This window comes from Podarcis filfolensis (genome assembly GCF_964270895.1).
Source record: "Podarcis filfolensis genome assembly, chromosome: 2".
Taxonomy (NCBI): domain Eukaryota; kingdom Metazoa; phylum Chordata; class Lepidosauria; order Squamata; family Lacertidae; genus Podarcis; species Podarcis filfolensis.
The window spans coordinates 84846756-84858772 of NC_139605.1; the positions used below are offsets into that span (position 1 = coordinate 84846756).

At 40.5% G+C, this 12017-nt stretch overlaps 1 long non-coding RNA gene across 1 annotated transcript; it reads right to left on the minus strand.

Annotated features, from left to right (window-relative positions):
• Positions 1 to 627: 627 nt before the first annotated feature.
• LOC310755290 lies at positions 628 to 9671 on the minus strand. The gene is made up of 3 exons (XR_014544285.1): positions 8888 to 9671; positions 2012 to 2177; positions 628 to 1250 (listed from the first exon to the last, which is right to left on the minus strand). It is a non-coding gene; the product is annotated as an uncharacterized lncRNA (long non-coding RNA).
• Positions 9672 to 12017: the final 2346 nt, after the last annotated feature.

The following is a 12017-nucleotide window of genomic DNA, read 5'->3' on the forward strand; positions in this document are numbered from 1 at the left end:
TCATTTGTCATTAGGAAAGGAGATCTGGAAATTAAATATAACGATAAACATTTCAGTCTTGGTTACACCAGAGGGTGAAAAAAATGTAACAGGGAAGAACTCCCAGATTATGTGAGAACAGAACAGAGCCTTTGCTTTCCTAGCTTTAGCATGGCCTGAATGGAATCGAGTATCTTGAATATGTTTGTTAAGTACTGAGCCAGCAAGCTGTCATTATGGTGTACTACAAGAATTAGTTAAAGTGCTAATGAAGGACCCATAATGAAGTCAATCCTTCCTACCCGTATGTCCCAGAAAGCATCCAGCTTGTTTTGTCCCATAGAACTCAATAGGAGCCATGGGGAATTGAAAATGCAGCTGTACAATTTGTGATGCACTGAGCTAGCTCCAGTCCCTTTGGTCCAGCAGGTGCTCACTCAATAAAGAAACCTTCCTGGTTTTGCTGCTGAGCTGGGCTGCGAAATGAAGGGGCTTGTCAGTTCTCCTTGCCATAATGCATGACTGGTGGGTTGCATTCCATTTGGCAAATCACAACTCATGCAAGTCAAGCATAGTCCAGTCCATTCACTTTCGATAGCCAGTTATGATTTTATTATATGTGACACCAAATTATTCACCATATTTTTAAAAAGATTTTTTGGGTGTTACAAAACAAGCAGATAAACAGGGAAAGGTACACTCATTGTCTCCACTTTCAATTCATAGTCTTTTTCACAGTTCATTTACATTAAGTGAGAGCAAAATATTCATTTTATGCACACTTTCATGCAACATGTGTATTTGTATAAACATTGTTTGTTTGGAGAACTGCACTGCAAAATTCAGCTAAGTGTGAATTTTGAAGTATAGCTATGTTTCGGTTTGCATATTGTTTTGGAAGGTGTGGATTTGATAGAGTCACCTTTAAATGCACACTGAATAGAATTTTCGCTCCAGCCCTACCCACTACTGATCTAAACCATTATCTTTATCATTTACCAAGAGCGATTCATTTTCAGGAGATAGTGGAGCCTTCTCCTGAGATCCAAGAATAATTCTGTGTTTATAAATATTCACAAGATGCTAGGAATAATTTCATCAGGTTTCCTTGGTCACTCTCCACATCTTCAGCATGGATTTCTGCCATCCCATAAAGGCAATAATATTTCCCCGGGTCTTTTACTCACAGAGACTGCAAGGCCTAGCACAGCAGGCGCTCTGGTCTGGCAGAAAATAAAATCCTCTCCTTGTAGGTCTCCATTGATGGCTGTCTAGTAAAAGCAGGGGAAATTAATTGAAGATGGACCATAATTAAGTAGTTATGTTATTAAGCCAAACCATCAGGGTAAGTGCCTGTACAGCATATGTATTTGATCTTATCGCTCTCTTTTCTACCACAGCATTACTGAAGGTAAATGAATAAGGAGACTAATTATTCCATTTCTTCTTGGGGTGGTGGGTGGGAGAATCAGAGGGGGAGGAAAGTTGAGTCACACAAGTTGTCACATTATGGCTATAAAATCCATATTTTTTACTATAATGGTATTTCTGAGAATTTTGCTCCATTAGGAAATCAAGAAGAAAGGAAGAGTGAGATTTAGTGGATAAAAGACTATCTTGAGTCCCTACACCCATTTTGCGCTGAGCAGTACAATTTCAGTGTTGCATAAGGACTTTTAAAATATCTCTCTTTCATCTCTGAAACAGAATTTTCCATTAACACGACAAAGCCATTAGTACAAGTCAGCTGGGACTTTCTCTGCGATTGACTGTTTCATCTTCAAGTTATTATTATCAGCAGCAGATTTACTGCAGTTCCTACTCAGATCGCTACGCCGTTAAAGCACACTTGCAAAGTACAAAACATGCAAGAGGAGAGAGAGGTTTTGATTCAAACATTACACTAAGAACACATGTAAGGAAGCCAAGATGATTTATAAGAAGTTCGAGGATATTAGTGAGAGGCACTTACTGTAGGTTCTCAGAGCCTTACCTTTAACTATTCTAGGTCAAGTCTTATAATCCTACCTACCTCCTTTGCTTGAGATTCTGTAGCACCCAGTCTGGGAAGCCCCACATAATCCACCTCCTCTGTTTCTGTTGAATATTGAGCTTTCATCCTTCTCTCAAATGTTTCTATCTCACCAAAGATGGACTATCTCTAGGCACACTGTCATTTTCTATGAGGTTGCAAACGACTGCTTAAACAGGAATTTCAAAGGCTATTCAGATAACCAAAGTACTCCCTATACCAGGAGTAAGCAAACTTTTTCATCAGGGGGCCGGTCCACTGTCCCTCAGACCTTGTGGGAGGCCGGACTATATTTTGAAAAAAATAATAATGAACGAATTCTTATGCCCCGCAAATAACTCAGAGATGCATTTTAAATAAAAGGGCACATTCTACTCATGTAAAAACATGCTGGTTCCCGGACCGTCTGCAGGCCGGATTTAGAAGGCAATTGGGTCAGATCTGGGCCCCGGGCTTTAGTTTGCCTACCCATGCCCTATACATACATTCAGTGAATGCAAAGGAAGGGAGGAACTTGATTGCACCCATTTGCCAAGCCTTGCCCCCAGTGCCAACATGCCTACTAGCTATGCCTTATGAATTCTCTTTTCTACACAGCCATTACATCTGTCGGAGCCCCATTCTTTTTTCTTTTTTCTTTAACCTGGCCACTGTACTTTGAGTATATTCCTATACAGAGGATCTATTCTTTTAAGGGGAGCAAAGGAAATATGGAAGATTCTGGAAACAATGGAGTTATTATTTGAGGACCTAGGTTTTGTGAACCAAAACAGAGAAAGTTAGATGGTCCACCTTTTTTTTAAAAAAAGGAACAATACAGAACAAGGAGGATATAAAGTTGGCATGAATACAGACCACTTTTAAAATCCATCAGCGAGTTATTGAAACTCAGAAATTTCAAGAGGATACCTTCCAACATTTCAAAGATGAAAATAGGGACAAGTCTGTATGTGACTGGGTGGGGCAAGGGGTAAAGTTTGTGGACAATAGAAGAACCAATGCAATTCTGATTCAGATGTGCTACATGTTGACAGTAGGGACTAAAACTGCAAATGGGTCCACAAGCACTACACAACAAAGGCACTTCCAGATAGTAGCTTAATGTAACAGACAAATCATTGGCAGCAGATTTGTGTGTTTTGGTTTTTTTTAAAATCAAACTTACCAGATTTCCCCCAGAAAGATAAAATGCAGCTTATTTATTTATTAAATTTGTTTACTGCCCTTCATCCAAAGATCACAGGGTCATTCACAACATAAGAATACGAAATGAGAATCCAAAATACATAATAAACAAACAAACAAACAAACAATATCATGTGGAAACTGAAAAAAAAACTTGCATACACGAGGAGCACTGATCCCACAATAAACATCTGTCTGGAATCACTCGCAGAATATATATATACAGTGGTACCTTGCAAGACGAAATTAATTCGTTCTGCGAGGTTTCTCGTCTTGCAAATTTTTCGTCTTGCGAAGCACGGAACTGCACCTCTTCAAGCAATGCGCCCGGTTTTAAGAAAAAGGAAACAAATTCGCAAGACGTTTTCGTCTTGCGAAGCAAGCCCATAGGGAAATTCGTCTTGCGAAGCAACTCAAAAAATGAAAAACTCTTTCGTCTTGCGAGTTTTTCGTCTTACGAGGCATTCATCTTGCAAGATACCACTGTGTGTGTGTGTGTGTGTGTGTGTGTGTATTACAGATTTATGCACTCTTTTGTATTTATTCTGTTGAGAGGATGTTTGTTCCATTTTACAACTAAGGAACATGGGGACCCAGCAATCAGTGAATCTATGGCTCAGAATTCTTAAGCAGAATGAAGGCACGTACTGTGCCTAATGTGGAACTAAACAAATACATAACTGTATCTGTGGGCATTAATAACATGTAACAGTAGCCATAGTTGTAATTGCACTAAATCCAGTAGTGGAACACAGGCCTCGACTTGACATAATCACCATAATCCCCAGCGTTAGATATTTGGCTGTAAAATACAATCATTAATTTAGAAAAACTTTTCATTTTGTTGTATTGGTCAATGTGATTTCAGACAGCACAGTTCAACACAGTGGCTGATTATTATCACCAGTCTCACTTAATCTGCATGGAGAGTTGGTCATTTAAAGTGACTGACCTTGAAATGTAGTATTGAACCTGATTGCCATACATGATGCTGAAAGCCACCTTTGTCTGAAAACCATTCAGTTTTGTGATACTCTATATGACATGTGTGTGTGATAGTAAGTTCTTAAAGCAAATGCTTTCAGGGTTGTAAATAAATTGCATATATGATGTAGATCTCCCTTGGAGCAAAATATAACACTGATATGGGTCTGCCCTTTCATGATGACTGCCTCACTCTGCCTAACAGCATGGCCAGACCTGTAAGGTCTTTATGCTCTGTGGGAAAAGAGCACTTTATGCTCTGTGGGAAAAGGTTTGGGGCTCAGTGAGTAGAGCCATGCTAAATCAACTGCAGATGCATATTTAGATGTGGAAAATTGGCTCGAACCACTTTTGGAGTTTCTCATAGTTACCATAGGAGGAAATGAATGTTCCAGTCATGTCAAGAATGACAAAAAAGGGTATTCCTTCTTCAATGATTGTATAATGCCAGAATGGAGAGGTGTCTTTCCTTTCCATTAATTACTCTCTGATTAATGATTCCAAGCATGTATTATGAATTACTGCTTCAGTAATGATATTCTCTCTTAACCATCAATGTGATATTCTCCACAAACATTCATCTGCATTCTCCTGTAATATAACGTGTCAAACTGACTTTTAAAATGTTGTTTTAAGACAAGTCAGTGTGTGCATGTGTGTGTGTGTGGCGGGTGAAGGAGCCCTAGTGCCTCACATGAATGAGATAAGAGGAAACAAAGCAAAGGGGTAAGAAAGGAAGCTTGTAGCTTTTCAAGTTCAATGAGGCTTACCAGGCTTGGGGGGCCTCTCAGAATCAGAGGGCCCTTTAAAAGAACACGCAGATTTGAAAGCCTTTTTTTTTTTTGGCCCTCTTGTTGCCTTAGAAAATCCTCCCAGTTCATGTTCACTCATTTTCCCCACCTTTCCTGCGCTGTGGCTACCACCACACCAGAAACACCAGACATATACACACCCCTGTGTGACTTCACTCCCCACCTACCAGAGAACAACAACTACCAGATTTTTAGAAGACATCTGAAGGCAGCCCTGTTTAGGGAAGCTTTTAATGTTTGATGTATTACAGTATTTTAATATTTTTTTGGAAGCCTCCCAGAGTGGCTGGGGAAGCCCAGCTAGATGGGCGGGGTATAAATATTATTATTACTATTATTATTATTATTATTATTATTATTATTATTATTATTATTACCTCTCTTAATTCTTTAAAGCTGCCCACATGCAAAAGGAGACTCTACTGCCATGCAGGAGCAGATGAAATGCAACTTCCAGTGTTCCTAGAACATTAATGTGAGATGTATGCAAACCGATCCTAGCAGTGGCAACACCAGAAATGGATACAAAAGATCCAGTTAATCCCTCGCCAGTAAATTTATACCCAAGTCCTCCCTTGAGTTACTTTCGGCATAGTGTATAAACAGTTATTCCACCATTCTCACTCTCTTCCATTTTCTCTAGCAGAAATGTGTTTTGAAAGTTTGAGACAGCAACACCTGAGATTTCCATTAATAGTTACGGACTACAAAAACAGCTTTCTTGAGGAGGAGGGTGCACAAAGAAGACAGATGAGAGAAGGAAATCCTGCCTCTGTGACTTTTGTATCAGGTCATTCAAATAGCCATAACAAACCTCAAGATTAAATATATAGGCAGAGTTAGGTTACTGTGTGATCGTGGGTGAGTTCCAACAGTCCCTGGACAAGGCCACTGCCTATGTTCAGCCATAATGAACAGGGAACGGGAACCTCTGACGAACCAGATGTTGTAGTACTCCGACTCCCATCAACCCCAGCTAGCATCCCTGGTGGTCAAGGATGATGGGAGCTGTGGCCTTCCAGTTGTTGCTGGACTACAAGTTCCCCACCTTTGCTGCAAAATAACCCGGACTCAGACTATTCAAATACATATTTCATCTTTTGGTTTAAATCCCCTCCCCCAAATCCTTCTTTAGCAGTTAGCTACTCTGCATATTCTATAGTTGCTTTCAGAAAGGGAGAATCCCCTCAGCAATTATCCAGCTGAGGCAAAAAGTGCCCTTCCCTTGATTAGCTCAACCCTATTTTTAGGCTGTGTACACATTACTCTGTCTCCAGTGCTTTCCCACCACTGGTGTTTGAAGCCGAGCGTACATGACGTTAGCCACAATCCATATGTATCCTGTAATTTTTTGAGAAACACTGCTGTTGGATGTGTTTTCCCTCAAACCAGCTTCCATCAGATGTGAAAACATAAACCACAGTTTAGCTGAGATGTGAATATTTCAGACATCCATTGGGCATGTGCAGGTGACAACTTCATTGCAGGGGGCAATTGACGGCACAGGGAAAACAGATCAGGTAATGTGCAGGGAAGCAATACAGGTAATCAGGCAATAGTGTGTTCAGCAATGCAAAACATAACTTGAAGCATAGCAGGGGAGAAAGACCTCTCTGAGTTTTAAACCACCCATGTGTATGTGCCCTTACTTAAGGCAAGATTTTATCTTGCAGTGATCTTTACTGAAGTGACCTTTCCCATCAGCTTGAATTCTAATAGAAAGGGAGATTTGATGTGCCAAGATCCCTGTGATGAAGTGTGGCTGATTAGCAGTGATTTGAAGAGCAAGGGCTGCCATACACCTGGAAGGAAGCCCAGTTGGAAAGGACTGCAACTCTGTGTCTTTTTTTATTCCTCTTAATTGCTGTTGTAAAAACGGATGTTGAACACGAGTGTCTTCAAAGACTTTGTCAAGTGACATGTAAGATTTGCATGGCAACTAATGACACTTCAAGGTTTCTCAAGAGAGGCAGCTCTCTTGCTACCTCTGAGTTTTTCTCCTAATTTTCGACTGTAAAGAGGGGCTGGAGGAGGAGAGAATGAAATGTGAAAATATGCACCAAGAAGCCAAACAAGAAAAAGCAAAGGAAGAAATTTAGTTCTCTGATTGTCAAGAGAGAGAGAGAGAGAGAGAGAGAGAGAGAGAATGAGAATACAGTGGTACCTCGGGTTAAGTACTTAATTCGTTCGGGAGGTCCATTCTTAACCTGAAACTGTTCTTAACCTGAAGCACCACTTTAGCTAATGGGGCCTCCTGCTGCCGCTGCACTGCCGGAGCACGATTTCTGTTCTCATCCTGAAGCAAAGTTCTTATCCCGAGGTAATATTTCTGGGTTAGCGGAGTCTGTAACCTGAAGCGTATGTAACCTGAAGCGTATGTAACCCGAGGTACCACTGTAGTGGTTAGTACTTTTTACTCACCATATAAGGATCTTATATTACCTAACATGGGGGATTGCAAAGGTAGTTTAACAACCAATCCAAACCCTTCAATCATAATCTGAAGCCCTTCTTCATGTGCTTCCTCCCCAAGAGGTCCAGAGGGTGGCAACATGAGTACAGGCCTTTTCTTCATTGGCTCCCCATTTGTGGAATGCTCTCCCCAAGGAGGCTTGTCTGGCACCTTCATTATATATCTTTAGGTGCCTGGTGAAACTCTTTCTCTATAACCAGTCCATTGGCTAATTAACATTCTATGGCCCTTTAAATATGTTTTTTGGGGGCTTATTGGTTTGCTTTTGTTTTGTTATGCATTTTGTGTTCTCATTTTATATTTTTATGTTGGGGAGCACCCTGTGATCTTTGGATGAAGGGTGATATACAAATTTAATAAATACAATAAATTAAATTAAAAAAGGAGCCAGCAAAGTTGTCTTTTTGGCTCAGTGGGAGAGCTCATTTTCTCCACTCTGAATTTCCATTGCAAATTATACCTATCCTGCCCTCCACATCAAATGTAGCTTTCTTCTTAAGTTTTGTTCCCCCTCCTGCATTTCAAACTGGTTTTCTGCTAGTTTGTTTGGTTTAAAGCACTGTTTGCACACTTATACTTATTTAACTGCTGACTTTGTGCCTTAAAAAAAAACAGTCATGTTTCTAGAGTTGATGAACTGTTTTAAAGAATGATGGATTTATGTCATCATAAGCTTCCAGCCAATCAGTGGAGTGTACATCCAACTCCTATAACAAACTAGCAGAAATGGATTCTCTTGAAGTTGACTTGGAGAGAAGAGAGTAAGCCAGATGACTCATGAGTGCTCCTCCAAACCAGAATGATTCCTTATTGATTTTTAGGTATTTCTGCCTGAAACCTTCCTTTGTTCTTATATTTTGTTCAATCAGCATAGCATAGCAATATGCTTTTGAGCTAGAATGTATCAAGTGTGTGAATGGATTCAGGGCCCCTCCCAACATCATTTCTATTGTTTCTTCCTGATTGTTTGGGCTCATGCTGGCATTGTGGGGTTATACATGAGTCTCTTTGTGCCTGTAAAAGGTTTGGGGTTGATATACTACTTTGTTTCCAATCAGCACATGGCTGGTAGCTTCCAGCTGAAATCCAACGACGTTTTATACCACAAATGCTCCATCTTATCCCCCTGCCCACACTTTTATTTTCACATACGCACAGTGGCAGATGTGGAACAAGTCTTGACTCCACTCTGCCCATTCCTTTCCCCCAGATTGGTCCAAAAGGATTTTTGATCATTCCCAAAGGAAATGTGTTATGTCAGCCTGCATATTCTCTCTATTTTAACCCCTGACTGAAGTCAAACTGTCTTCCACAAAGTTCAGTTCCTTTTTATATCCCTGTCTTCTTGTGATGCAGCTCTAGGTCAATACAAGTGCTTGCCATAAACACATGCTGATAATAGACTGAGAAATAAGAACTCACATTTTCAGCCAGCGTTTGGTTGATGGAAAAATGACACACTTCCTATTGGCTTCTTGACAGGTGTAATTCATCTTGGCACTGCTGGCTTAATCTGGACCACTTCAGCAATCGTTACAGCTCATTTATCCCCTTTCTATTCATTCCTTATGTGTGTTTAAGAAAAAAAAAAAGAATTTCTAACCTATCCCTTTTGGGTGCAAAAAATATGAGGCTCTAATAATGAGCATGTAGCTAGATGGGTAAAATGCTTCAGGATTCAATGATACATATTGAAATTCTTATTGCTAGTCTTTTCCAGACTTGTTTCGTGCAAACTGCTTTGCAGTTACTAATGAAGCAGTGCCAAGAAAAACTGGAGGAGCTGCCTCTTCCCTAATACAGAGACATCACTCAATCAAACATGCATTAGAGAGTTGATTGGCATTAGAGAAAGATTCTTCTTCAGTATCCTGTGAGCAACATCAACACCTAAGGCCCGGAGAGTGTATTTGCACTAACATGATGTCATTCAAAATCCCATGGCATGTAGGCACTATTTAAGTTGTTTAATGTAGCAAACAATGAACCTAGCTCTTTGAAACATGGGATTGTATTGAGGATTAGTCATTCTCAGAGAAGACCCTCTGAAATTCATGGACATGACTAAATCACTCTGGGCAAAACTTAGTTGGATGCAACCCATAGGAAACTGCTGTACACCAGGCCAGATGATTTGTCAATCAATATTATCTAGTCTCTGACTTGTAGCAGGTTTGCGGCAGAGAGAGACTTTCACATAACCTGCTACCTGATGCTTTTGAACCTCCTACCACTGAGCTACAATCCCTTCCCAGTTCCAGTTCTAGAATTCAAATTCAAAAGTCTCTCAGGTTCTTCTTAACAATGAGCTGCCAAGCGCATGGTTGCTCTAGACAATGGAACAACTAAGCTAATGGCAGTCAGAGAATCCTAGGCCCACGGAGACATCAAAGCAGCAGTCCCTGCTTGGAGAAGACAAGCAAAGTGCATGAGCTATGCATCAGTTAACTTCATAGATACATGGACAAACAATGATGTGCACCAGACATTTTTAAAAGGCTCTTATTTGCTGCTGTACGGAGAATGCAAGGGTTGCATAGGTTGTGTGCATGCCACATGCCAGAGAGTAGGAATATATGGGCAGCACTTCCATTGGAGTAATGTAGAAAGTGGGATCCCCTCAAAAATTGGTTGCAACCTGTGCTTTTTAATGAGCAGTGAAGTGGCCAAGGTTGATGGTGATACTAAGTTGCCCAGGGTCTTTAAAACAAACAAACAAACAAACATTGCAAAGAGCTCCAAAAGGGCCTCTCCAAACCACGTGAATGGGCAGTAAAATGGCAGATGCAATTCAATGTAAACAAGTGTAAAGTGATGTGTGTCAAGGAAAAGCAGTTGGGAAAAGTTCAGAAAAGGGCAACTAGGGGATGGAGGAACTCCCTGATAAGGAAAGGCTGCAGCGTTTGGGGCTTTTCAGTTTTGAGAAAAGGTGATTAAGGGGTGACATGCTGAAAGGGTATGAAATTATGCATGGCATGCATGAAGAAGGTGGATAGAGAAAAGCTTTTTTCTCTCTCTCATAACACTAGAACACTTGAACATGAAGTGGAGCTGAACGTAGGAGGACTGAGGACAGATAAATGGAAGTACTAATTCACAGAGCATGTAGCTGAACTGTGGAACTTGCTCCAACAAGAGGCAGTGATGGCCACCAACTGGATGGCTTTGAAAGAGAATTAGATAAATTCATGGAGGTAAATGCTATCAGTGGCTACTAGTCCTGATGGCTGTGTGTTGCCTCCACTATCAGAGACAGTATGCTTCTGAATATCATTACAGTGGTACGTCGGGTTACAAACACCTCAGGTTACAAACACTTTGGGTTACAGACTCCACTAACCCGGAAGTAGTACCTCGGGTTAAGAACTTTACTTCAGGATGAGAACAGAAATAGCATGGTGGCGGCATGGCAACAGTGGGAGGCCCCATTAGCTAAAGTGGTACCTCAGGTCAAGAACAGTTTCAGGTTAAGAACGGACCTCCAGAACGAATCAAGTTCGTAACCAGAGGTACCACTGTATTTGGAAACTAGAGGAGAGGAGAATGCTCTTCCCCTTGCCCCTGGCCTGATACAGCAGGTTCTCCTTGTGTTCTTGTGAACAGTTGAGTTCCTGGGCCTCCATGGCAATGTGTCATGGAATTCATTGCAAAAGAAAAAGAAGTGCTTTGCAAAGAAGTGTTTTCTTGTGGTAAAATACAAATACATCTTTACAGGCTGACTTCAAGGATTAGATGTGTGATTTCTGATTTGGACCATTTAGAGAGTGAAGGAAAACCAGCTTATTGACTTTGACTATAAGACCAAAAATGGTTTGCTCTGTAAAAACTTAATTATTTATTTTCAAGGGGCCCAAAATGGATATTTTTTGTGAAATATCTCCCATGAAATAGACTTTCAGTTTGCAAGCTTTACTGCCACCTGTTAGCCTGGAAAAATTACTTTATGCTCCTCTTAATTCTCCATAATGATACTCTTATGCTTGAGCAACGTGCCCTGACGAACTTGATAATCTGTGTCTTTAAAAAGTGGAAAATTAGTTCAGACAGCTGTGGCTTTGGAGGAAAAAACGAGCTTAAGTTCTCAGAAATTGTAGATGGTGTCTGAGCTGCACACATAGTGGTGATGACTGTATCCCACTGGCCATTTGACCTTTGCTCTTTTCCAGCCTAAAAATTAAGAATAACAGCATCCACGCACCATTTATAGCCTGAATACTAGAGGTGCTTTACTACTATTTAAAATAGCCAAGATAATATAAGGAGAACATTAGCGCAATAGTCTCACTTTTGCAATGTAGTTCAGGAAGGTCGGCTGTTGGCTGAGAGAGAGAGAGAGGTAAGCATATGTAGAAAACTTCCTTCTGAATGTTTTTGAGGAGGAGGAACACCTGCTATTCTTTACCTAAACGCTATAAAGAATTTAAAGGAATTTTGCAGCTTGCTATGTTTGTGGGAAACAATAGGTTGGATCCAGACTAAGTGAGTTGTACTTAGGTTCCATTGAAATCAATATCATCAATATTATGTGACAGAAATCTAACCTCCATTATCC